General features: G+C 44.3%; 1 protein-coding gene across 1 annotated transcript in view; it reads left to right on the top strand.

Annotated features, from left to right (window-relative positions):
- The first annotated feature begins 20,207 nt into the window (after positions 1–20,207).
- The window catches only part of LNX1 (ligand of numb-protein X 1), a 128,050-nt gene continuing 123,893 nt past the window's right edge, over positions 20,208–24,364 (top strand). The window contains exon 1 of the mRNA XM_078852532.1: positions 20,208–20,293. The gene's annotated coding sequence lies outside the window, so the exon portion shown is untranslated. The remainder of the gene's footprint in view (positions 20,294–24,364) is intronic.

The raw sequence follows: 24,364 nt of genomic DNA on the forward strand, positions 1-24,364 counted from the left end.
AAAAACATAATTTTCTTTCACCATATTTTCCATAACACTTTACCACTCTGAAATAATTCCACTTTAATTCAAACTTCACGTCTCCTTAGGCCTTCAATTATTATTTTTTTAATCAGTACTCTTTTACTACCTTAAAATCAGAGAACACATGTAGCATTATACTAGAGATGATTAGTATTTCATTATTAGTAATTGTGAGATTTGCTCATCCAAGAGAGGAAGGATGGTGAGTCCAATGTTTAGAGTGCTAGCCTGGCACTTGAGAGACCCCGGTTTGATCCCTCATGTGAGGCTCCAATCAAATCATCTAGTCTCTCTGTGGCTCTGCTACTCATAGCACTGGCCTATCACACACGCGTATTGTGAAGATAAGTACATTCAAGACTGTGAAGTGCTCGGTTACTATGGTAATGGGAACCAGAGATATTTAGTATTTCCTGCCATCTTGACCACAGAAATAAATAAATATAAATTCTCAGATCTCTCATGTCACTTCTAGGCGTTCTTTCTGCTCCTTACATTTCAGGAGGTATTTTGATTTTTATAAGGGCATAGTAAAATAGCCACACAGAGGGAAAAGAACAATGTTCTCCTCCTCAGAATTTTAAAGCAGATATAAAATGTAGGTTGACTTCTGAGCCTGCTAACCTTAAAAGTGCTAGATTAGCATCATCAGTACAGGTAGGGGCCAGGCCTCAACACTGGGACCCCACCATGGACAGACTGAAATGAGAGTAGGATGTTCATTACTCATTCTCCAGGACCAGCTGGTGTAGAGAAAACTGCTTTATGTTGGCAGAGCTTTGTGGAGAGAATGTGCTCATAGGCAAAAATGCACAAGCCAGTTACTGGTGACCTTGACTACTGGCCATAACCCCTAGAACTAAAGCCTCCAACCCTCCCACCTTCCCCATAATCAGGCATGATAAAACTGTTTGAGGCGAGAAGGTGATAAATAGAATGTTGGCCTTTGCGGATGGGCTACGTATGGGTCCCTGCATTTTTTTTAATGAGCCCTGATGTTTGGATCTAAAGTTTTGGTTGAGCTCTATGTAGAGGTAGGGCCTGGCTCTGAAGTTGAATTTAGATATGGATCCAGACTTCCCCTAACTACTGGGAGTGTTCACAATGGAGTTGTGCTTTGGGTTCATCTCTTCTGGTTGCCATATATCTTCTTTCTTTGCTACTGATTCAGGTCCCAGCCCTATGTTTCAAGCCCCTTTTCTTTAGGAAGGTGATCAGATGGTGGGAATGGCTGCGAATAACACTGTAATTTTCAAAGACAGATCCTGCTTTACTCTCTGACCATCTGAATGGTAAATATCTCCTTCAAATCCCCTGTCTGTGCTGCCAGTATGTTCTGTTCTGTATAGGTTCTTATACTGCACCCATTACTGTAGTATCTGAGTGCCTTCCGGTAGCCCATTGAGCAATTTGACTGTATTGTGTCAGCGTCTTAACTCCAGTCACAACCAGAGTTGGATAAGAATTTAAAAGCAAATGGTTTGCTTTTACTTTAAGAAGTTTGGAGGTTGCCATTCCAGGCAATGACCCGCCATTCCAGGAAAGCTCAAGAATAAATTAAATGCAATTGCTATCAAACACTTTCCATTGCATTTCACTTTAAATTAACATCTCCTCCCCAGAGTAAATTTCATACAGCTGTCAGCATTTTTATAACTCCATAAAATAAAGAGAAAACACATTTCACAATATTATGACATGCACATCATTCTGTTTTTTTGCAAGATTAAAGTCTATTAAGGATCTATTTTTTGCATCAAAAGCACGTCAGTGGTTGGAGAGTGAGAGAAACAACCCCTTCTAGAGGGAGAAAATGTCTTAATGACATAAGTTAAGATAGTTTTGGAAATATCTGATATGTTAAATCTAGCAGTAGCAAATTGCACTGACATACAGGAGCCCTTCATTTCTGGACCAAAAATGCAAGACAAGCAGCACAGTCAGCCCCGGGCTCTCAATTGTCTTGCTTTTGGAAGCATGTCCCATTTTCAGCTTTTTTCCTGGACATATTATTGGTATGTCCTGCAATATGAGAGCAGGCAGCTGGGTCTGCTCCACTCCCTGTGATCAGAACTCTGCTGCTCTAGGGAATGGGAAAGGCAGCTGCATGAGCAGCCACTGGTGAAGGGAGAAGAGGTGGAGATATAGGGGGAGTGTGGAGGAAAGTTGATGGGAGAGGGGCAGAGAGAGCATTAGAAAGAAAGTGTGATAGAAGTAAAGGAAGTGGAGATGCGGAGCAAGAGAAGGAGAAATGAGACAGCATGAGGGAATAAACTATGTCCTGCAATGAGCTCCACATCTTGGATGTCACTGCCTGTCATGTTTATGGTGATTACATGCCACTCTGCAGCTGTGGGGTTATTTCAGGAACAACGCTGATTGACTCTGGAGGAAGTCACAGGCCTCTGTGCTCAACTGGGGAGACAATCATTATGACATGACATAAGAGCCTTGAGGATTGGGGCAGTAAAGAGCAAACATGGGACACTCCTTAGGGCTCATATTGTTGATAGGCCTTGATAGAATACTAAGGAAAGTGTCATTATTCTGGGAAGCCCTAATGACTTTAGCAGTTGACTTCCAAGTAACCTTGAAATTTTATCCAAACAGTACTAACTGTAATTGCAGCTTTGCTGGGAAATCATGAATAAGTTGAATGTAGCCTGAAATGAGGCAGTGGGCCTTGTTCTGATCTCACACCCGATTATTGTGTTCACTGAAATTACTCCTGATTTACACTTCTGTAATTAAGATGAGAACCTGTCCCACTGGAGATAGTAGAAGAAATAGGAGAGCTTTAGTGTACTGAATTATTGATAGACTGGGATTCTACAGGCAGCTCTTGCAGATTTGTAGGACCAGCTTCAATAGACCAGCGATGATCATTTTGTTTTAGGTCTACATTTTAGATCCAAAGGTTACTCTAAAAACAAGAAATCCCCAAAGCAGCATGGTTCAGATGCTGGGCCAGATTGTGTCAACCAGCTCCACAAGGGGCACAACAGCTGGGGAGGATTCAGAGAGCTGTCCTGGCTGACACCCTGCTCAGCAATCAGGCACATATGTAATCCCTGCCCTAGGCAATGACTATTACAATGTAAGGGAACAGAAATGCATTTTTATAGGAGATAAATGAGCCCACAGCATGCTTCTACCTGGGGGTTTTCCTTTCTGCTCAAGCATCTCCTCCCCTTCCATGGCTGTTAGCTCATTCTTGCTGCCTGTTTCTTGATTTGATTTTTTTTTCCCAGGCTAGCAGCAGGACATTCCATGGAGAGGGCCTGTCCTTGAGGAACTTGCTTCTTCTGACAGTCTGCTGAGCAATCAGCAAGGCCTGGTGTGAGGCTCTCCTGTTTACTCTGCCTTTTTAATTATCACAGTGAGACATGATCTATCTGTAATGTTCCTGAGTCATCCATTTGGTTAACTCATGTCATCATCTTTGTCAAATTTTAAATTGAATGTGAGGCAACCAGATGACATTGCATCTCTTGGTGAAGAAAGAACAAAACAGGAAGCAATTATTTCTGGATCTTTTGATCTTTACCTGCAAAGAGTCAGCATGGTGTAGTGGACTGAGCATGGGAAGCCCTGAGTTATAATCCTAGCTATGTCAGTCATTCACTTAGTGGCCTTAGGCAAATCATTTAACCTTTTTCTGTGTCTGATTATGCACTGCCCTACACCTTGTGTAGTCATTTGCATTTCTACGAATGGGCCAGATTCTTAGCTGCAGTCTGGCTCCTTTAAATTTCTCTGACAGCATAAAGAAACTAGAAAGCCAATGGAAATGGCCCCAGGAAATACGCCCAGCATGAGGAGATTCTACAGGCTGAGTACAGCTACTGGAATAGCTTTATGCCAGCTCTGGCATCTCCCTCAGTGTAGGGGATGGGGAGGGGATGTGACCAAAGCACACTATGCTGCCCTCCAGCTATTCTCAGCAGCAGAATGGCCTCTTGGGGCTGTTGCAGCTGAGCGTAATTAAAGCACCCTTGTGGGTGTGCTGATTTTTGCCGCAGACGGATAGGCCTTAGGGAAGGCGAAGGATACAGGATGCAGAGGTGGATTAATGTCACCTTTACCCCTACCCTCTTATCCCATGAATCTTGGGAGAATAGAGAATTGGTCCATTGAGTATAAAGTGCATATAAAATGCAACCAGATCAAAATGGTAGCTTTGTACACCCACTTGGCATGCCATGTGCAAGTGCAAATGGCAACAGAAGGGGCAAAGCACTGGAGAATCAGGCAAAATAACTATTTCTCCATATGTAATAAAGGCCCAATGATGATAGGCTGACAGTGTTTGGCTTAAACAATCTACCCTGTTAGCAGGTGTTGATCCTGTGGAGAAAGGGTTAATGTACAATGTAGACCAGTTTTAACACTTTTAAAAACATTGTAGGCTCGGGCTGACCATGAGCAGCTATCATGTTTATAAAGGTGTTAAAACATGTCTGCACTAGACTCTAACATGTTCTTAAACAGCAGGAAATTAAAACATGTTTGCTAACACACCTAAAATACACCATTTCCCCTAGTGTAGACAAGGCTGGGCAGGTAGTTAGCAACCGCAGCTGGATATAAGGGAGGCAGATGTGACCTCCTAGAAAGATCTGGAAAAGGATTGGACATTTTAAGCTAGTAACCCTAGGAGCAGCCAAGCCAGGGAGAAAGTCTGAGCTCAACTCTTATGCTTTGTTGTTGTTAATTTCTGCACTAATAAAACCAAACCCCCAGAAGGATTTGGATTGCACTAGAGAGTAGCTTGGGAAAGGTGCCTGCTCGCAGATACTTGCCTCTCGGGGGTATTAGTGAAGATTAATGAGTGCTTGCACAGCACTTTGAAGCAGTTGAATATTATTAGAAGTGCTGTGTCAGCAGTGCGTATAGAAGTCCAACTGCATCTGTGAGGGATCTAGTCAGTTTACATGGCTCAAAATGGAAGTACGTAAACTGTGCAGTTTAAATCAGGCTGAGTGCTAAGGAGAATTATGGGGAGCCAAGATAGAAAGAGTTCTCTACGTCAGACCATCAAGTGGCTTTGGAGCTGCTCTGCAGCTGCTTATGCAGCCTCAGGGCTGTAATAGCCTCTAGATCAGGGATGGGCAAACTACGGCCCAGGGGCCACATCCGGCCCTCCAGCTGGTTTAATCCAGCCCTCGAGCTCCTGCTGGGGAGTGGGATCTGGGGCTTGCCCTGCTCCCACGCTCCAGCCAGGGACTGGGGTCGGAGGCCGCTCTGTGCGCATGTGCCAAGACTTTCGGAAGCAGTAGCATGTCCCCGCTCTGGCTTCTATGTTTAGGGACAGCCAGGGGGCTCCACGCTCTGCCCCTGCCCCAAGCACCATCCCTGCAGCTCCCACTGGTCGGGAACTGTGGCTGATGGGAGCAGCAGGGGCAGTGCCTGCGGACGGGGCAGCGCACAGAGCCGCCTGGCTGCACTTCCGCATAGGAGCTGGAGGAGAGACATGCCGCTGTTTCCAGGAACTATTTGAGGTAAGCGCCACTCTGAGCCTGCACCCCTGACCCAGCCCGGAGCCCCCTCTTGCACCCTGAACTCCTCATTTCTGGCTCTACCCTGAGTCCTCACCCCCTCCTGCACCCCAACCCCAATTTCTTGAGCATTCATGGCCTGACATACAATTTCCATACCCAGATGTGCCCCTCAGGCCAAAAAGTTTGCCCACCGCTGCTCTAAAGCTTTATGATCTCCACACAGTTCCAGACCCACTGGCCCTGACCCCATATCATAGCACCTAGTGTCCCTTCCCCCCTAATGGTGGCAAATGTAGATGATGAACATTACAGCAATTTCAGAAACTTTTCACATCGTTTCTACAAATGAATGTTTCTCACCACCAGGGTCTCCAGTGTTGGGACGATGGATGCAGTACTGTCAATACAATCATGTTTCCTAGTCTCCATTTCAAGGGGTGAATGGAATCAACCTGGTACTCTGGATGATAGTGAAATGGAAGGTGGAAGGAAGGGAAGGTGTTGTGTCTTCACTGGATATGGATAAGAGCCAGATAGGGGGTTGTGCCCTCATGACCTGGAGAAGGGTCAGTGGCTTCTCTAAGGTGGGTACAGATGATTGTTAGCTCAGTGTGCACAGTACGTGAGCTGCAGGTCTCATTATGAATGGAAATATAGAGGAGGAATTGTGTAGGAGAGGGTCATGTCCCTTCTGTGGCCTTTCACTTTTCCTCACTAACCCCAAGCCTTCTATTTGCTCTGCCTCCTGTCAACTTAAGCCATGTCTGCAATATGGGCATTACCACAGCATAGCTGTGGTGCCGTTGTGATGCTGCTGTAATCCCATAGCATAGAGGCAGACTACGGTGATGGAAAGGGTTTTTTCATCACTATAGGACTCCAGCTCCTCGAGCAGCAGTAGCTAGGTTGATGGAAGCATTCTTCTGTTGGCCTAACTGCACTCTACACTGGGAGTTAGGTTGGCATAGCTGTGGTGCTGAGGAGTATGGATTTTTCACACCTCTGAGTGCCATAGCTATGTCAACCAAAGTTTTAAGTGTCAACCAGGCTTTATTCTCCTCTTCAACCAGCCTCTCTGCCTTGGAAGACCTCTGTCACCTACTGGCTCTCTTGTGTGATTGCCATATGGGCTAACACTTGTCACAGGAAATCTACATGAGACAGTGGTAGAAATACCAGCGACAACTGGCTCCTTGTCTACAAAAGAAAACCCACTTTTGCAACCACCAGTAAGTTGCATTGACATCAGAGAGCCATTAAACCATTCTGTGTGGGGAAAACTTAGCCAAAGGAGAACAAGTACATGCCATGTCCATAACAAAGTCTAGCAAAAAACTATAATGTTATAAACAATGCAAATCAAGACCATGGTTAATATATTGCATACATTAAGCAGCCTGCCAGTTGAAGAGATGCTGTGATAAATGAAGGGTGTGGCGGGGGTAGCTCCCTTTTATGGACACCCAGCCAGCCAGTAGCTGTAAAATCGCTCTTAGTAGCTGTTCTCTAATTGCTCTACCTGTAAAGGGTTAAAAAAATCTCACTGCTATACATAGGTAAAAGGAAGTGAGTGGGCACCTAGCCAAAAGAGCTAATGGGAAGGCTAGAGCTTTTTAAAATTGAGAAAAGACTCCCCTTTGGTCTGTCTGGTGTTCTCCTGGGGAGAGGTGGACAGGGCAGCAGCTATGCTGTAAGAAGCTTGGGCCAGGTATGAAAAAATAATCAGTATCATACCTAGAAACTACTCATTTAAAACCTCAGATATGTAAGTAGATCAGGAAATGTCTAGGAAGACACGATTATGTTTATCCCTTTTATTTCTTTATGGCTTGTGGCTTCCCCTGGGCTAACCCCAGGTGCTTTTGTTTTGCTTGTAACCTTTAAATTGGACCTCAAGAAAGCTATTCTTGGTGCTTAATCCTTGCAGTTGCTCTTTTAAAAATCTAGCAGTAGCCTGAGTTCCCAGATGTATTTTTTTTTATTAATACAATTTACCTATAAGAACAGAATTGGATTTTTGTGTCTTAAGAGGTTTGTGCATATGTTGTTTTATTAGCTGGTGGCAACAGCTGATTTCCTTTTCTTTTTTTCCCCCCTTTTCTTTTCTTTCTCAGCTCTTCCCCGGAGGGGGGTGAAAGGGTTTGAGGGTATTCCCAAGTGTGCCTTCCTGAGCTCTCAACGGGGTTCTGCACTTGGATGGTGGCAACATTTACGAATCCAAGGTCAGAGAAAAGCTGTAAACTTGGGAGTTTAATACAAGCCTGGAGTGGCCAGTATTAATTTTTAGAATCCTTGCAGGGCCCCACCTTCTGCACTCGAAGTGCCAGAGTGGGGAATCAGCCTTGACAGATGCCTTCTGTCCAATTCCAAATGTGCACAACATAGTCTGATGCCAGTATTGACGATTGCATCTTATAGCATTTTAGTGAATTGTTTTTATTCAGGTTGGTAAAGTGAGGTTTCTCTGTTGAGAATTACTGTCCAGCATCCAGTATGTGAAGTAAGCAAAATATATTCTCATTATTCATAATGTAGTGTCATAAATTTTCATCTTGCTTTACAAACTTAGAGTAAGATATGGTCCCTGCTGCCTCTCATGCATGGCTTTGCAAATTTATTCTGATTCTAGACTCCTCACAGGTGATCTCAGTCTTTTCCATGCACAGACGATTACCTTCTTAAAATGCTTGCCTTGTCTGGATTTATTTCTACTGTGTAGTTCCACTTCCTGGCTTTCTGAACAATGTCCTCCTTATAGGAGACTTTCTAGCATAGCACAGTTCTTATTACTGCAGCTGACTTCCTTTTATACCAAGAAGCATTTGTTACCACATTCGAAGATGCAGAGGTACAAAATAGATTCAGGAAACCCTGTGGAAGAGCTGTCAGGGCTAAATTATGCATGCTAGGGAGAGGAAGCTTATAGAAACAAACCACCATCGAAACGGCCAGAAGGGCGCAGAGGCAGTGCATGGTAGCGTGGCTTGACCTGGCTAACGCCTTTGGGTCCATGCCCCACCACCGCATCTTTGCCATGCTACAGGAGTTTGGGATGCCAGAGAACTTCCTCCGTGTGATCCGAGAAGTATATGAGGGCTGCAGCACCACCATTCGCTCGGTCAAAGGGGAGACCGCCGAGATCCCGATCTGGAGCGGAGTTAAGCAGGGCTGTCCCCTCAGCCCCATCATCTTTAACCTCACCATGGAGCCGTTGCTGCGAGCGATCTCCAATGGCACAGATGGCTTCAACCTCCACGGTGAGAGGGTGAGCATCCTGGCTTACGCGGATGACCTGGTCCTGACCGCGGACGACCCAGAGAACCTCCAACGTATGCTAGATGCCACCAGTCGAGCTGCCAATTGGATGGGGCTCCGCTTCAATGCAAAGAAGTGCGCATCTGTCCACATCGACGGCCGCAAAAGGGACTCGGTGCAGACAACAGGGTTCCAGATCCAGGGCAAGCCCGTCATCCCCCTGGCAGAGAGGCAGGTGTACTGGCACCTCGGCACGCCGACAGGTTTCTGTGTCCAGCAGACACCCGAGGACACCATCCAGGAGATCTTGCGGGATGCCGCCAAGATTGACGCCTTCCTGCTAGCACCGTGGCAGAAGATAAACACCCTGAACACCTTCCTGATCCCCTGAATCTCGTTCGTCCTAAGGGGATCCGCCGTGGCGAAAGTACCCCTCAACAAGGCAGACAAGATCGTCCGGCAGCTCATGAAGAAGTGGCTGTTCCTTCCCCAGAGGGCCAGCAATGAGCTGGTCTATATCGCTCACAGGCATGGCGGTGCCAATGTCCCCCGTATGGGTGACCTGTGTGACATTGCAGTGATGACCCACGCCTTCCACCTGCTGACTTGTCCTGACGCCATGGTAAGGAACATCGCAACAAACGCCTTCCATCACACAACAAAGAAGCGGATCGGCAGAGCCCCCTCCAACCAAGACATCACCAGTTTCCTGAGCTGTTCCCTGGATGGCAAATTCGGACAGGACAGTGGCAACATCACTTCACTGTGGTCCCACGCTCGCAATGCCACGCGTTGCCTGGGGAAGCGCATCGGCTGCCGCTGGGAGTGGTGCGAGGAGCACCAGGAGCTGGGAGTCCTGGTGCCGCAGATCAGGTCCGACAACAACACCATCGTCACCCCGAGCACCAGGGGCATGCTGGAGAGGACCCTGAAGGCGGCCATCCACTCGCTGTACATGGAAACCCTGAAGCATAAACCGGACCAGGGTAAAGCCTTCGAACTGACCAGCGAGTGGGACGCCAGCAACCACTTCCTCGCCGGGGGCGGCTTCACCCGTTTTGCCGACTGGTCGTTCATCCACCGCGCCCGGCTCAACTGCATCCCGCTCAACAGAGCTGTCCGCCACAGGAACCGAGACAAGCATTGCAGGAATGAGACCCTGCCCCATGTCCTGTGCAGCTGCAAGCCCCACTCCAGAGCCTGGCAGCTGCTCCACAATGCCATCCAGAACCGCCTAGTGAAAGCCATTGCACCGCGCCCAGGGGAGGTCGCCGTGAACTGTGCCATCCCCGGTACTGACAGCCAGTTGTTACCTGACGCGGTAGTCACCAATGAGGCCCAGAAAAAGATCATCCTCGTCGACATCACGGTCTCTTTCGAGAACAGGACCCTGGCCTTCCGCGAATCCCGAGCTCATAAGCTAGAAAAATACACCGTCCTGGCCAACACCCTGAGAGCGAAGGGCTACGAGGTGCAGATGGATGCCCTGATTGTCGGAGCCCTGGGCGCTTGGGACCCCTGCAAAGAGCATGTGCTGCGGACCTGTGGGATCGGTCGACGCTACGCACGGCTCATGCGGGGCCTCATGGTCTCGGACACCATCCGATGGTCCAGGGACATCTACATCGAACACATCACCAGCCACCGACAGTACCAGGAGGTGTGAGCCGGTACGACATAATGCATCAACTGTGGGAAAGGGGCTGAGAGACTTTTTCCATTGGGCCATATGAACTGGAACCATAAACTCACTGAACACTAAATCCCACCAAATGAGGGTTGATCCATCCTCATCATCGTATCCACTCATTATACTCCACACCTGAACATAGCCATTATATGGACAACATACCCCCAATAGCTCAATGTCTGTACTTTGACCCGTTAAACTTTTACCCCCAATCGGGGAGATTGCAGATTATGTATTCCTTACGCCACCTGTTCCTAAACCGAATTTCGCACTCCTTGATAATCTGTACCTTATTCCCTGATAACCAGAAACTTCTATGCTTAAACTCTGTACCGTTTTCTTTTTACTTCAACATTATCTTAATAAAATTATTAAATCTGTAAGTGGGTGGGACGACATGCCTGTCTAAGGCACCGTACCTCATAGGAACTGGGGGAAATGCCATGAGCTGGAAGACTTACTTCACCTTCAGAAAGGTGCAGCCAGCACTCCTCCCAAAGCTGTCTTGATGCCATCTGTCTGTGTGCCAGGACAAAATGACCGTACTGTTTCCACACCCAGACACACATTCCTTCTCTGGGAGGTATTCAAGCAAATTGCCCTGCTTATCAGGCACCATTTTGAGTTGTTTTTTTAGTAAAGGTGCCGAGCGTGCCTCGAGCATGGTGCCTCTGAATTGGAAGCTACTGATTATAAAAGTAATTGGGTCTCATTTAGCCCCACTGATTGTGAAGAGAACTCGGTAAATCTATGCTGTATTAACTCAGTGGTCATATTTTCACTAACCAAAGGACGGCATTTCAAAGCCATGTGAAACATTGTTCACATGCAGGCACTGCAAATCTGTTTCTAACACAATTTGGCTGACTTTTTGGACAAAGGCCAAACAAGGGTAATGCCACTGAAATGGGTTAGAAACAGGAGTAACACAACTTGTGTCCATTTGACCTGCCAGCATGTGTTAGAACCAGTTTTACTGCAAGCTATGTTTAAACACAGTGTTAAAGCATGCTTCTTTGGACAGGGAGTTTGGGGTCATTGGGGATATGTCTACACTACAACTAGACACACCTGGCTGGCCCGTGCCAGCTGACTTGGGCTCATGGGGCTCGGGCTAAGGGGCTGATTAATTACAGTGTAGATGTTCGGGCTAAGGCTGCAGCCCAAGATCTGGCACCCTCCTACCTCACAGGATCATAGAGTCCAGGCTCCAGCATGAGCCCAAATGTCTACACCACAATTAAACAGCCCCTTAGCCAGAGCCCTGTGTGCCTGAATCAGCTGGCACAGGCCAGCTGTGGGTTTGTAATTGCAGAGGAGATATACCCTGAATCTGGAGCTTCCATGTCAATTGGGATGATGATACAATTTCATGTCCTCCAGAATTATGACTTCTCCCTTGGGTGTTAACTTTTAGAAGCCAATTTGTAGCTCCTTCAATAAGTAAATCAGTGCACTGCTTCCTTGTGCAGTATACTATATCCAGGCAGCCTGAAATGATGATGCTACCACCAGAGTGTAAACTTCCCCATTTGTCTCAATAGGGTGCTAATGTAAAAGCCAAGCTGGGCAGATTTTTAAAAGCTGATATGATAAACAAGTAGCCAAACCCAAACACCCACCTTAAGTAATTGAAATACAATTATAAAATGACAGGTTTCAGAGGAACAGCCGTGTTAGTCTGTATTCGCAAAAAGAAAAGGAGTACTTGTGGCACCTTAGAGACTAACCAATTTATTTGAGCATGAGCTTTCGTGAGCTACAGCTCACTTCATCAGATGTTTACCGTGGAAACTGCAGCAGACTTTATATACACACAGAAATCATGAAACAATACCTCCTCCCACCCTATTACCAGCAGGACAGTGGGGTGGGAGGAGGTATTGTTTCATGATTTCTGTGTGTATATAAAGTCTGCTGCAGTTTCCACGGTAAACATCTGATGAAGTGAGCTGTAGCTCACGAAAGCTCATGCTCAAATAAATTGGTTAGTCTCTAAGGTGCCACAAGTCCTCCTTTTCTTTTTACAATTATAAAAGTTCGTCTGTGACTACTTTTGACTCTGAGAACTGGTGGTGGGGAGGGGTTGGAATGCACCCAGCTTTTGGCACCAATTCAGAGAACCCAAGTCAAAACATTATAAGCATGTTTCCCAACTGCTTCTAGCCTGTTATCTAGTCTCAGAAATATATGCTGGATTTTTTAATTAATACACTTGTCAAGTAGCAGAAAGTTAGCATTTTTCTTGCAGAAATTAGAGAGAAATGTCCTCTAGATTATTTCCCCTCTGAAGTAATTTATTTTTTTCCACAATTTGAACTGCCCTTAGCATTTTCCTTTGGTCTGTTACTATTCTCACAAGTTCAAATCTTTTTCTTTGCTGTGGCCCAAGTTTCATCGGTTCTTTCCTTTAGAACTCGGTGACTTCCTTTCAAAGGGCAAACTGTCTTTATCTAGCCAAAATATTTTGCTGAAGATTGGTACTTTTGCTGAGCTTGATAGTCATAGGCATGCAAACAAGGAGTTTTTTAAACTAATCAAAGGATTTTTGGGGAAAAATAACACTTAATATGAGATTTTAATTCCCCATGTTTCTTTTGGTTAGCTAAATTTAAAAGCTTTATTAACTGATTTTTCTTAACATAACAAGTAATTGTTGCAATCAGTTAGTACTTCTGTATTGCCAATTATTTAATATTTCAAAGTGGCATTGGTTGATTAGAATGCATATAAGGGCTTTAGGCAGGGTACGGTATGAAAAGAGCCCTAGTAGCACTATAAGATGAGCTTCTCATGGAGACTAATAGAAGCTGTTATCACAGCACTCATCCTCCTCAATCTCTCTCCAGCATTTGAAACAGTTGACCCTACGGTGTGGCTGATCATCTTAATGACGTAGCTGCAGTAGATGGTGTAGCAGTACAGTGGCTTTGATCATTACTCAAACAAGGTCTCAGGTGGTGAAGGGCAACTTGCGCCTCTTCCACAAGAGCTCTCACTTCTTGTGTCCCAGAACGATAGAATGTGTCCCACTTCCTCTTCAATGTGTAGATGAATCTATTAAAAGCTTATGAGACAACATGGGCTCCCCAACCAGCAGAATGCCTATAATCTCCACCCATATATCTAAAATTCCACCGATGCAATCAGTCCCATCACAGGGATGTCCCAATGCCGACAAGAAGTCAGCACCTGGAAGAAGAACAGCTGGCTGCATGTAAACCTGGACAAGACCAAAGCAATGCCTGTAGGGAGAGGGAAATAACTGACTGAAACATTGACCTCCCCTTCTAGTACAGGTATGTACCCAGGTTTTTCAAAGTGGTATGATCTTCAGAGTCCTATTTCACTCTTCACTTATCCTAGATAAACAGGTACCATCCGTGCTGAAAAAATGTTTCCATGTTCAGCTTGCTAGGAAACTTTCCCCTTACCCCATAAATGAAGATCTGGCCCCAGCGTATTCATGTATTCATCGTTTCCCCACTGGATTACCACAATATGCTGTGTCTGTGTCTCAAGGTGGAAGCAAGTCAAAAGACCCTAGGTTGTGCAGAATGCAGCAGCCCGCCCTCCTCAACAGGATGCACTGCTGGGATCATATCACTTCTGTGCTCCAGTCCCGTGACTGGATCCCACTCTGCTTCCCCCACTGCCAGTCCAAGACCCTGGTTCTGATTTTCATCATGGGGGGGACCCAGCTGCCATATTCACATCCAGAACCCACCAACACAGATAGGCATGGTTTAACAATGCAGTTTATAAACACCCAAGGAAAATGTGAGGTTAATAGAGTTGTGGGGAAAAAAACCCAGCAGAGATTAGAGCAGTCTAAAATTTTAGTGCATACTGCAAGACTCTCCAACGCCATAACTGGGATATTTAAAAAAGAAAAATTGTGCATCTACCCCAAACACAATTTCCTGTGACCAGTGAAAGGAGAAAAGCAAATGACCCCATGAAGTCCATTAGGGACATTGCCATGCTGATGTTAAGGTAGCTGGGGAGTGCTTAAGTATTCTAGTGGATGGATACTATAGAAAACCCTAAAACCAGCAGAAAGACAGGATTTTAAGTTCATTAGCTAGCATTAGAGTAAAGAAAGCATTTTTTATGGAGACTGACACTTTCTCAGGGACTGTTGTGCAGATAATCATGAAAAAGGCAGAAATATTTAGTTTTCAACAAATTTATCCATTATTTAATTATGAAAGAAGTATAAAGATAATGACCCAAGGAAACTGATGTAAGTGTAGAGAGTAAAATGAATCTCCTACTGCACAAAAATAGATACTAAATCTCATGTGTACCATTTAAATAAAAGAACAACAGGGTTCTCCATAAAAAATGAGAACCAGAATATTTTTTTAAAACTAGAAGAATTACTTTCTCAAATGTTGTTCCAATGCAATCAGTCTATTTTCCGCTGCTATGCACTTTCCTTTTCCATGACTGTTGTGATTATATCGTATAATTACATTATAATAACATTTCAGCTTGGTTTTTGAATCTCTGGCCCTACTGGAACTTCCCACCCATGGTGAGAATGACACTCTAAAGTCATAGAACTTGCTTTTGCTGGATACTATCTAGAGATACTTACTGCTAGTGAATGAGTAATTTTGGCTTTGGAGAGGAGACTTGTGAAGTCAGGCTGAAATCAGTTCTCATTCATAACTCCTCTGTACGCTTTTAAGCCATTTGAAGCTGTCTTTCCCTTAGAGACTAACCAATTTATTTGAGCATAAGCAAGTGAGCTGTAGCTCAAATAAATTGTTAGTCTCTAAGGTGCCACAAGTCCTCCTTTTCTTTTTGCGAATACAGACTAACACGGCTGCTACTCTGAAACCTGTCTTTCCCTTGTTTCCCATTGACATCTTTTACTTGGAGAATACCAACTGTGTGATGTCTATCCCCTTCTGCTCTGAATTCTCTTAAATAAGCAAGAAGAGGCATTGTCATTCCAGCTGGCCAGCAAATGGAGTGTGAAGAGGTTTTACCTTTCTATTTTAAAATAAGACAGAACTTTAAACCACTCTAAACACAGAGATTATAGGCATTGAAGAAAAGGACATAAGCATATATATATGGTGCAGCAGATGGTGAAAGAGGAAAATCTCAATCTTTCACTTTTTCCTACTTTTCTTCATGTGTTTCATATGGCTCCATTGAGACACATTAATGGTTATAAATCACCTCTCCTCAACAAAAATCTCCAAGAACCATGCCTATCGGTAAAAAGAACTAAATACATAACTCAATAAATCATTAATAAGCAAAGCAAAAAGATCATCTGTAAAACAAAGCACCTCTCTTCATTCAGACTTTCTCTAGTTACATCAACATGTTTGTAGACCAGGAACAAAAATAATGAAGGTAGAATAAGCAGATATTGGACTTTGTCTTCCACATCTTCTATGTCCTTGGGAGTCAAAAATTCTACAGACTGATGACATGCATCCACTGAAGTGAAGTGAAAAATGTCTATAGGCCCAGTTTGCCCAGAGAAGATCTGACTCAGCAGGAGAAAGTACAGTCCAACAGCAGAGGAGGGTAAGAGGTAGAACTAGTTGTACTTGAAGGCAGAGAATTCTAAAGAGCACGTTATTTTAGTAATTCAAATGAGTACTTTGGCTCTCTCTTGACAAACTGCCAACAGGCCTGTGGTAATAATAGTGGCATAAAGAACTAATTGTTGAGAGCTTCCAGTAAAGATGAAAGAAAGAAAAACGAAGATGTCATAATACAGTGACTGGAAGATAGAGAACATTATGTTCTGGCTTCCTTTTTACGTTCAGACAGAGTTTCTACAGTTTGTCATATTCAGCCTCATTTGCCTCGTCAGAGTCAATGAAGAAGCCTGCAGCTATCAAACCCTTGAAACAATGAGAATGAGCTGCGCTTCTCCCATCCCAAGCAAAGGAATGCCAGGGAATGGGATGTTTCATCTTCTTGTATCTACCTCAGCTTCCTAACTGGGAAGAAGGCTTATTAGTTAGCAGCTGCTGCTGCAGACTTAGCAGCATAATCACATCAGGCTAAAATATTGTTTTGGGGAAGTTTTCACAAGATGAGTTGCTACTGGGGTTGAAAGAGAGGAGGTTTGTTTAACTTCTCAGGGGTGGACTTCTGGAAGACTTCATGGTTTTTTAAAATAAAAATAAAGAATTGTTATTTGGCATCCAGGTTCCTCACTAGATTCTGGGGATTTTATGGAGGCCAAATTTAGAGCCTCTTAAGAAATCCAATCTAAAGCCTATTAAAATTGATAAAAAGACTATCATTAACTTTAGTGGGAGTTGGATGAGGCCCTAAATGAGAAGTGAACAAATTGACATTTATTTCTCAGGCGCACAGAAAATGCCATCTCCAAACCACCTGATTAGTTTTGTTTTTGTTTTCAGTGGGCTGAAGGTTACTTTTCAATGCTATCTGGAACCCAACCAGAAAGCTTCAGCCTGCAATGCATTAACAGTGGTTTGTCCTTCTAAATGGAAGCCTATGATTAACAAAGGAATATAATGTATAGGTGTGCATGGCAAGAAATTGAAGTGGGGAAGAGTAGTATTAGGAAAGATCTGAAGTACTGGCCCAACTAGCCTTGTAGCAATTAGTCATTGACTCTAAAGAGGAGCTGTCTACTTAACTTTTCATCTGGAGTAAAGATGCCACAATATCAGCAAACATTTGGAAGATGTTAAGGGGAAGGAATTGTGACTGGAGACAGTAGCATATAACATCAAATGACAAGGGTGCTGGAACAATTTGTACAGTGGAGATGCTGAGAGCCTTTGAACCAAACTGTAAACCCCGTATCTGATGGAAACCACTTCAAGCTAGGGCATGCAGCAGGACCCCCAGAACTCCTAGTTCTAGCACCAATATCAAATGATCATGAATGTAAATCTAGTCTGCAATATACATGGCTTCCCAAAACATCTAGTTACTTAACAAGCAAAATTAGGGAATCACTTAGCTTAAATTTGTGGAAAATCAGACACTAACCATAAGAACACCATTTAGCTTTTATATCCTCCACTTCCTACTTTTAAAAACCTACTCCTACAAGGAACAGATAGATTTTGTTTATAATAGTGCAATTCACTCTGTTGCTACCATAGATCATACTTAAGTTTTAATATGTGCAGGAAAAAAATCCTAGTGTCTTAGTTTCTCGTTGTTCTCTGTCTCAATTCCCCATTGTCAATGTTTTTCAGTTGTTTATAGCTTATGATTTTACAGAATGTTCTATTCTTCTTTTGCTTCCTCTCTGGCACACCCTCTAGCTTTGCTAATGAGGTTTTTCTATGTAAAAGTGGTTAGACTTGTATTTCTATAACTTTTTGTTATAAAACCACTGTGACCCTAGAACCTCTTAATGCCAACTGGCAAGTGTCTAGACAGATGCGGCAGAGCCTTCCCAAAAGTGGGGGGGCCGGAGGCCTCTGTCCTCCATAGCCTTGCCCCTTAACTCCCCCCAAGACCCTGCATCTTCCCGGGATCCCACCCCCACCCCTCCTCTTCCTCCAGAGGCCCCGGCCAAGCTGGAAACTAGACTGAGACTGGGGTGTGCCCCCCCCACATGGGGGGGGGGGGCAAAAGCAGCTCCCTGCCTGTGTCTCTGTCCCCTGGGTCCACCACCCAGGGCACATGGAAGGATCCAGGCTCCTCCCCAGCTGCTCATGCAGCTCTTACCCCGACTCTCCTGTGGCTGGGGGGCAAGGCCTCAGAGCCACAGCCCGGCCATGGTAAGAGCTGTGGTGGCAGCTGTGGGGAGCCACAGCAAGGACCTTCCACCTGCCCTTGGGTGGAAGGTCCAGGGGGTGGAGCCATGAGCAGCAGGATGCTCTTGGGGGGGCCCCTTGCACCACAGGCAGGTGGAGGCTCCTTGCTGTGGCTCCCCAAGCTAACTGTATGGCTCTTACCATGGCCAGGCTGTGGCTCCGAGGCCCTGCCCCTCCGCTGGAGCCCAGTCGGGGTAAGAGCTGCGCGGGCAGCTGTGCGGAGCTGGCGCGGACCCTCTACCTCCACCTCCACCTACCCTGGGCTGGTCAGAGATGCCGGGGGGAGGGGACATGGGCCGGGGGCTGCTTTCGGGCCCCCTGCACCGAAGGAAGGTGGAGGCTCCGCATGGCTCCCACAACTGGCCAGGCTCCACCAGCTGCTGGCCTGGCTGGGGGGTGGGGCCTCCAGGGGAAGAGGAGGGGAAGGGGGCAGGGTCCACCATGGTGAAAAGTGGATGGGTCAGGCCTGTCTATTTTCAAAAAGTGGGAGGGCTATGGCCCCCCTGGCTCCCTCTGTTCCGGCACCACTGGATCCAGAGGGGGTCACAGGTACCTCCTGATTCTAGGATGTACATTCTGGTTACCCAAATAATGTCATGTGAGGGCTCAAATGAAAGCCTGTGTCACACTGGTCATCTATACCATTTTGAAATGTATGTACAAATACTATGTAAGACGTTATGTATACCTAACTGAAAATACATTCTTAAAGGCTGTATCAAGGTACCAGCAAATGTGAAAAACAGCTTTGTCAGACGCGAAATGTCCATCCCTCCATCTGTTCACATGTAAATTGAATATTGTATCATTCACAATGTGTCCCTTATCAGCAGTCTGAACTGAATGCAAGTGAAGGATTATAAGAAAGAACTTCAGAAACAAACGACCAGGAAGAGAAAAACAGTGCAGGGAAGAGAAAGACTTCAAGGTGCAGAGAATCCTCCAGCAAGTGACCCGTGCCCCACGCTGCAGCAGAAGGCGAAAAATACCCAGGGCCTCTGCCAATCTGCCCGGGAGGAAAATTCCTTCCCAACCCCAAATATGGCGATCAGCTAAACCCTGAGCATATGGGCAAGACTCACCAGCCAGACACCCAGGAAAGAATTCTCTGTAGTAACTCAGATCCCACCCCACTAACATCCCATCACAGGCCATTGGGCATATCTACCGCTAGTAGTCGAAGATCAATTAATTGACAAAATTAGGCTGCCTCTGACCCCCACCAATCTATGCAAATAAGCAGAAGGGCAGGAACATTCCACTGTGTATAGGAGTGCCCTAGGAAGCAGGCCTTCCTAATGTGTCTGTACATGAGCTATTCTGAGGGAGACATGGAGAGCTAGTGTTTATGCTGCTGTCAACAACTAGTGCTAGTTGGCAGACAGAGGGGATGGCTGTTGCTCAAGCTCAGAGGCACGGCAGGAGGCACAGGACAGTCCAGTACTGTAGACCTTCTGATTAGAACCTTGCCCTGGGCAGTGCACGTACCAAGGCTCTTTCCCTCTCTTCTCTGGTAGCACGCACCCTTTCCATGTCAGCGGTGTTCTGAGGGGACAACCAAGTTCAAAGCTTTTTTTCTTTCAAAATGTGTTTCCTTCTGTATGTGGAAACTAATAAACACATATAGACAAGGGACTATAGAGTGCACTTGAATGGAGCAGTAATCTTGGTGGGTAGAGAATTAGGTTCAGGTATCAAAACTTCTGCTTTGTTTTTTGTTTTGTTTTTTCAGATACCACTGTCGGCGTGTCATTACCCGCAGACTGTGTGAATAAATACCAAGCAGCACAGGTGGAGGCAGGTATTATTTTAGCATTTTAACCATCCCTCCCATCTTCAGCGAAGAAAAGAGATGAGTTTATTTTATTCTGAATCCTGTAATCTGGTTCTAAAAATTGGCATTTGGGTATAAAGATAATTTGTGACCTGTGAGCTTTCTTAGCAGGCTGCTGACAGACCACCTTAGCACAGAAGAGGAATCCGAAAGGTTGCAGAAGACAGCTCCTTCTACAAGACAGTGTTTTGGAAGAATACGAAGAGTAAGTTTTTTTGACTAGTTGACTTGCAAAACTCTCTCTCCATTCCAGGCTATTTTAAAGGTTCAGTCTTCTGCTTGCATTTCTACTTGTCCCCTAAGGGGATGCCCATTCGGTTTCTGCTGGGAAAGATGGATGGGTCTGGCCCTCCATCAGTCACTTAAAGACTGAACAAACAAGCAGAATCAATAGCCTCTTTCATGCATTTTATCTCTTAAGGACCAAGACCACTCTTTGCAACCTCTCCTATTTCTGTTTCCCCATCCAGCTCCTGTCTTCATAAATATGACAAATTGCACTGCGCTATACAAACTAGTCTGCCACAGTAGACCCATCTGTAGCACTGAATAGCCTTTGCAGAAATGCCACTTGAGGGAATAGCTCTTCTTTTTATGAGAGGCTTCATTTTCAAGCCCTTGGAGGGGAACCATGCTGCCTTTGAAACTATTTCTGTATACGCAAAAAAAAAAAGGAGTACTTGTGGCACCTTAGAGACTAACAAATTTATTTGAGCATAAGCTTTCGTGAGCTGCTACTCTGAAACCTGTCATTATTTCTGTATAGTTGCCCAGGGATTTTGTGGAAGAGTGTGTGTGTGTGTGTGTGTGTGTGTTTGAGAGAGAGATCTAGTGGGTTGTCAAAATGAAGACCGATGGCAGTGGATTAACTCTAATAAACACCATAACTTTATTGTCCTTGAGTCCTCTACTTAACTCTAACTAGAGAAGTCTTGTCTTGTCTACCCTCTCATCTGTCCCATGCCACCTAGTGATTTAGCAGGGAATTGCAGCATGTTGTAGGAGAACTGCAACTTAAAGGATAAATTAATAATCTTATGTTTATTGCATGGGTGTGTTAATGGGAAGTTATATGCTTATGTAACCCACACACCTCCTGGGTGTGGCATTCTGTCCCCCATAGTGGCACAGAGATCACTTAGCATAGTTCAGTGGGGGAGGGATAGCTCAGTGGTTTGAGCAGTGGCCTGCTAAACCCGGGGTTGTGAGTTCAACCCTTGAGGGGGTCATTTAGGAATATGGGGCAAAAATTGGTTGGATGAGTTAATTGGAGATTGGTCCTGCTTTGAGCAGGGGGTTGGACTAAATGATCTCCTGAGGTCCCTTCCAACCCTAATATTCTATGATTCTAAGGCTGAGGAGCCGACTCATTAATCTCTAAGTGCCATATGGCTTTTAGCTCATGCAGTAGAGGCTCATGTATTTACCTCCAGAGGTCCCAGGTTTGATCCTGCCCACTGACAACCGGGGTCTGTCAGTGTTACACTTACTTACCTTTTTCATCCTTTGACCATTAAGAATTTATTTGCTACTTATTGATTCCGCAAAACTATTAGTTCATAAAGTTTGTATATCCTGTATGGTCTGCTTTCTTACTTCAGAAATATAAAAGTAATTAGAAAGGATGTGATATCCTCTTCTGGACCTTTCATTAAAAGAAAAGAGACAACTGAATTTGCTCTACAGCTGGAAAATTTAACATTGTCCTCCCAGTGTTTTTTTTCCTGGATGTATCTTTTGTTACATGCAGGCTGTTTAGCTTTACATGGTTAACAGAGCTTCTCATTAGGACTGTGTACTGTCACTGCTTTTGTATCCTGTGAAGGCATACCCATGATTTGCATTGTGGTTGACCCCTTCAGATCACATGCTTCCTGCTAATCATACCTCTAATACCTACCATATAATTTACTGCATCTAACCATTCACTGTAAACTCAGTTCAAACCAACAAGACCTGAGCCTCAACAATTCTGCATTTCTCCATGTAGTTCAACAAATGTCAATTCCAATTTTGACACAACATTTTTGAGCCTGAAAAAAAGTTCAGACAAAAACCTACTGGTTCAATAATTGAGTGCCAATTACAAACTAGGGAAGTTCTGCTGTGGACCTTTGGCATAGCTCTATTTCTAATCCTGTCTCTTGAGATCTTGCCAATAACTGTAAAAGCTTGATTTAAAGTGATCTGCTACGTTCCATAATTATAGGGAGTTTCACTATTCCTCTTTGCTATGCCATCGGTCTCTCCATATTCAAGTCCTTCCCTACGACTCACTTCTTCCATGATACTTTCAAGATGTGAACAAAGACAAACAAAAGTTTATATAACACAAAGTTTCTCTGTGTTTCCTTGTGCAATCCTATCTTTCCTATTTTGTTTCTTAGCTTGTTAACTCTTAGATGTGTAAGCTTTTTGTGTCTTGTACAGCACTGAACACATTGTCCATGCTTAAATAAATACTGGGATTTTGGAATTAGACAAATTCAAAATCTAAACTTTTATGTTCCACATTACTTTTGCTATTGAATTAGATCATATTGTGCTATGGAATATTGATACATATTATGCAAATCACTACCACAAAGTGCAATAACTCATGATTATTTTTGTTTGGACTAGATATAATTGAGCAGTTCCAGACCCGGACTTCTTGTCTGCAGTTTATTGAGAAACATTACTTTTTTTTTTTCCTTCTAGTTCTTCAAGAAGTGTTCAGGGTATGGGAGGGAATCCCTTCAAAGATTTCTGAATTCTAGTACACAGGATATAACCTATCCATTTCCACCAATATGTTGGTGGCCTAAAGGGAGTAGTCCAACACTGATTATAAGTATACCTCCACATTTCTTGTACTAGGAAGATACAAATTAACTATACTTAAGAATTCCACAAGTGTGCTCAAAGTCTATTTTAAGTGGTTAACACACTAATGATACATTTTTCATTAGGCAAAAGTAGTTCTGAGAAAAAACAAAACACACCAAACACAGCAGAAGTATTTTTCATTTACAGCATGAGCCTCTCCCCTTCAAATCCTTCCCCTGTTTTCCTTTACTGTATCCTGTTGTAATATTCCCTTTGGAAGGTCTATTATAGAGTATTTTATACAGATTCTGAAAACTTCCTTCCTGGTGTTTGCATCCTCTCTTCAGATGTCAAAATCAAAAATAATGGTCCATTGCTAAACTTTTTGGGAGGGGAGAGAGTTTGCAGTCTCCACACACTTGACAAGTCAACATATTTTGTGTGGTGTGAGGGACCTAGTGTATTCCAACAGTAGTTCACTGTTAGCTATTACAAGGAGGCGGCATTGAAATTCAAGGCAAGCTTTGAAAATTGTCAGTATTTTCTGATCCATGTCCACAAATGAAAAGCAAACAGCTTCTATATTATCAGGAGCATTGTGAATATGACACAATGTCTGAATGTAAATGGCAATTTCCCTTGTAATACATTAATGTAAAGTTATTCTGTCAGCAGTAGGAACACATTTCTATAGTCCATTAAATGATTGCTACTGCTGAAACCTTTGACAGTTAAAAATAGTGTATGTTCTTTAAATACACAGTAAGAGTTGTGCTCTGATGACAAACACATGAGTTAGTTAGCAGGGGAAGTGTAGGTGTAGGATTAATGCATCAGCCTTAAACTTCTGGAGACCTCAGTTCATCTCCTGTCTTGGGTTATGTACAAAAAATAGTTTGAGAGTCCTAGTCCTAGTTTCTCTTTGTTGGTATTGCAAAACTCAGGATGTTTCTTTCTCTGCTCCAGAGAAGCCTAAGACTCAGAGAGCAAAATTGTGTGTTGCAGGCCAGGACTGAGGTTCATTGGCAGAGCTGTGTAAAGAAATTTACATGTCACATATGTGGCTTAAGCACCTGCCTTTTACCGTTTGTAATGTATTTATAAAATGCTCCTATCACATTCTTTAGGTGCACATATGTCACTGATATAAGCCCACACATTAAATTATATCAGAATTAGCATAATTCTGCAGAATTCATCAAATACAGAAGACCTCAAAGAAAGATCTGAATGTTTTTGAATTTTTTTAAATTGTCATAAAGTCTAATTTACTTAAAGCCTTTTTGATGTGTTAGAGCATGTTCATGGTGAGATGAGCTCTAATGGGGACGGTGTCCCTAGCATCTGCTTGCCAGAAGCTGGGAATGCGCGACAGGGGATGGATCACTTAATGATTACCTGTTCTGTTCATTCCCAGTGGGGCACCTGGCATTGGCCACTATTGGAAGACAGGATACTGGGCTAGATG

This window comes from Lepidochelys kempii, chromosome 4, assembly GCF_965140285.1.
Source record: "Lepidochelys kempii isolate rLepKem1 chromosome 4, rLepKem1.hap1, whole genome shotgun sequence".
Classification (NCBI taxonomy): Eukaryota; Metazoa; Chordata; order Testudines; family Cheloniidae; genus Lepidochelys; species Lepidochelys kempii.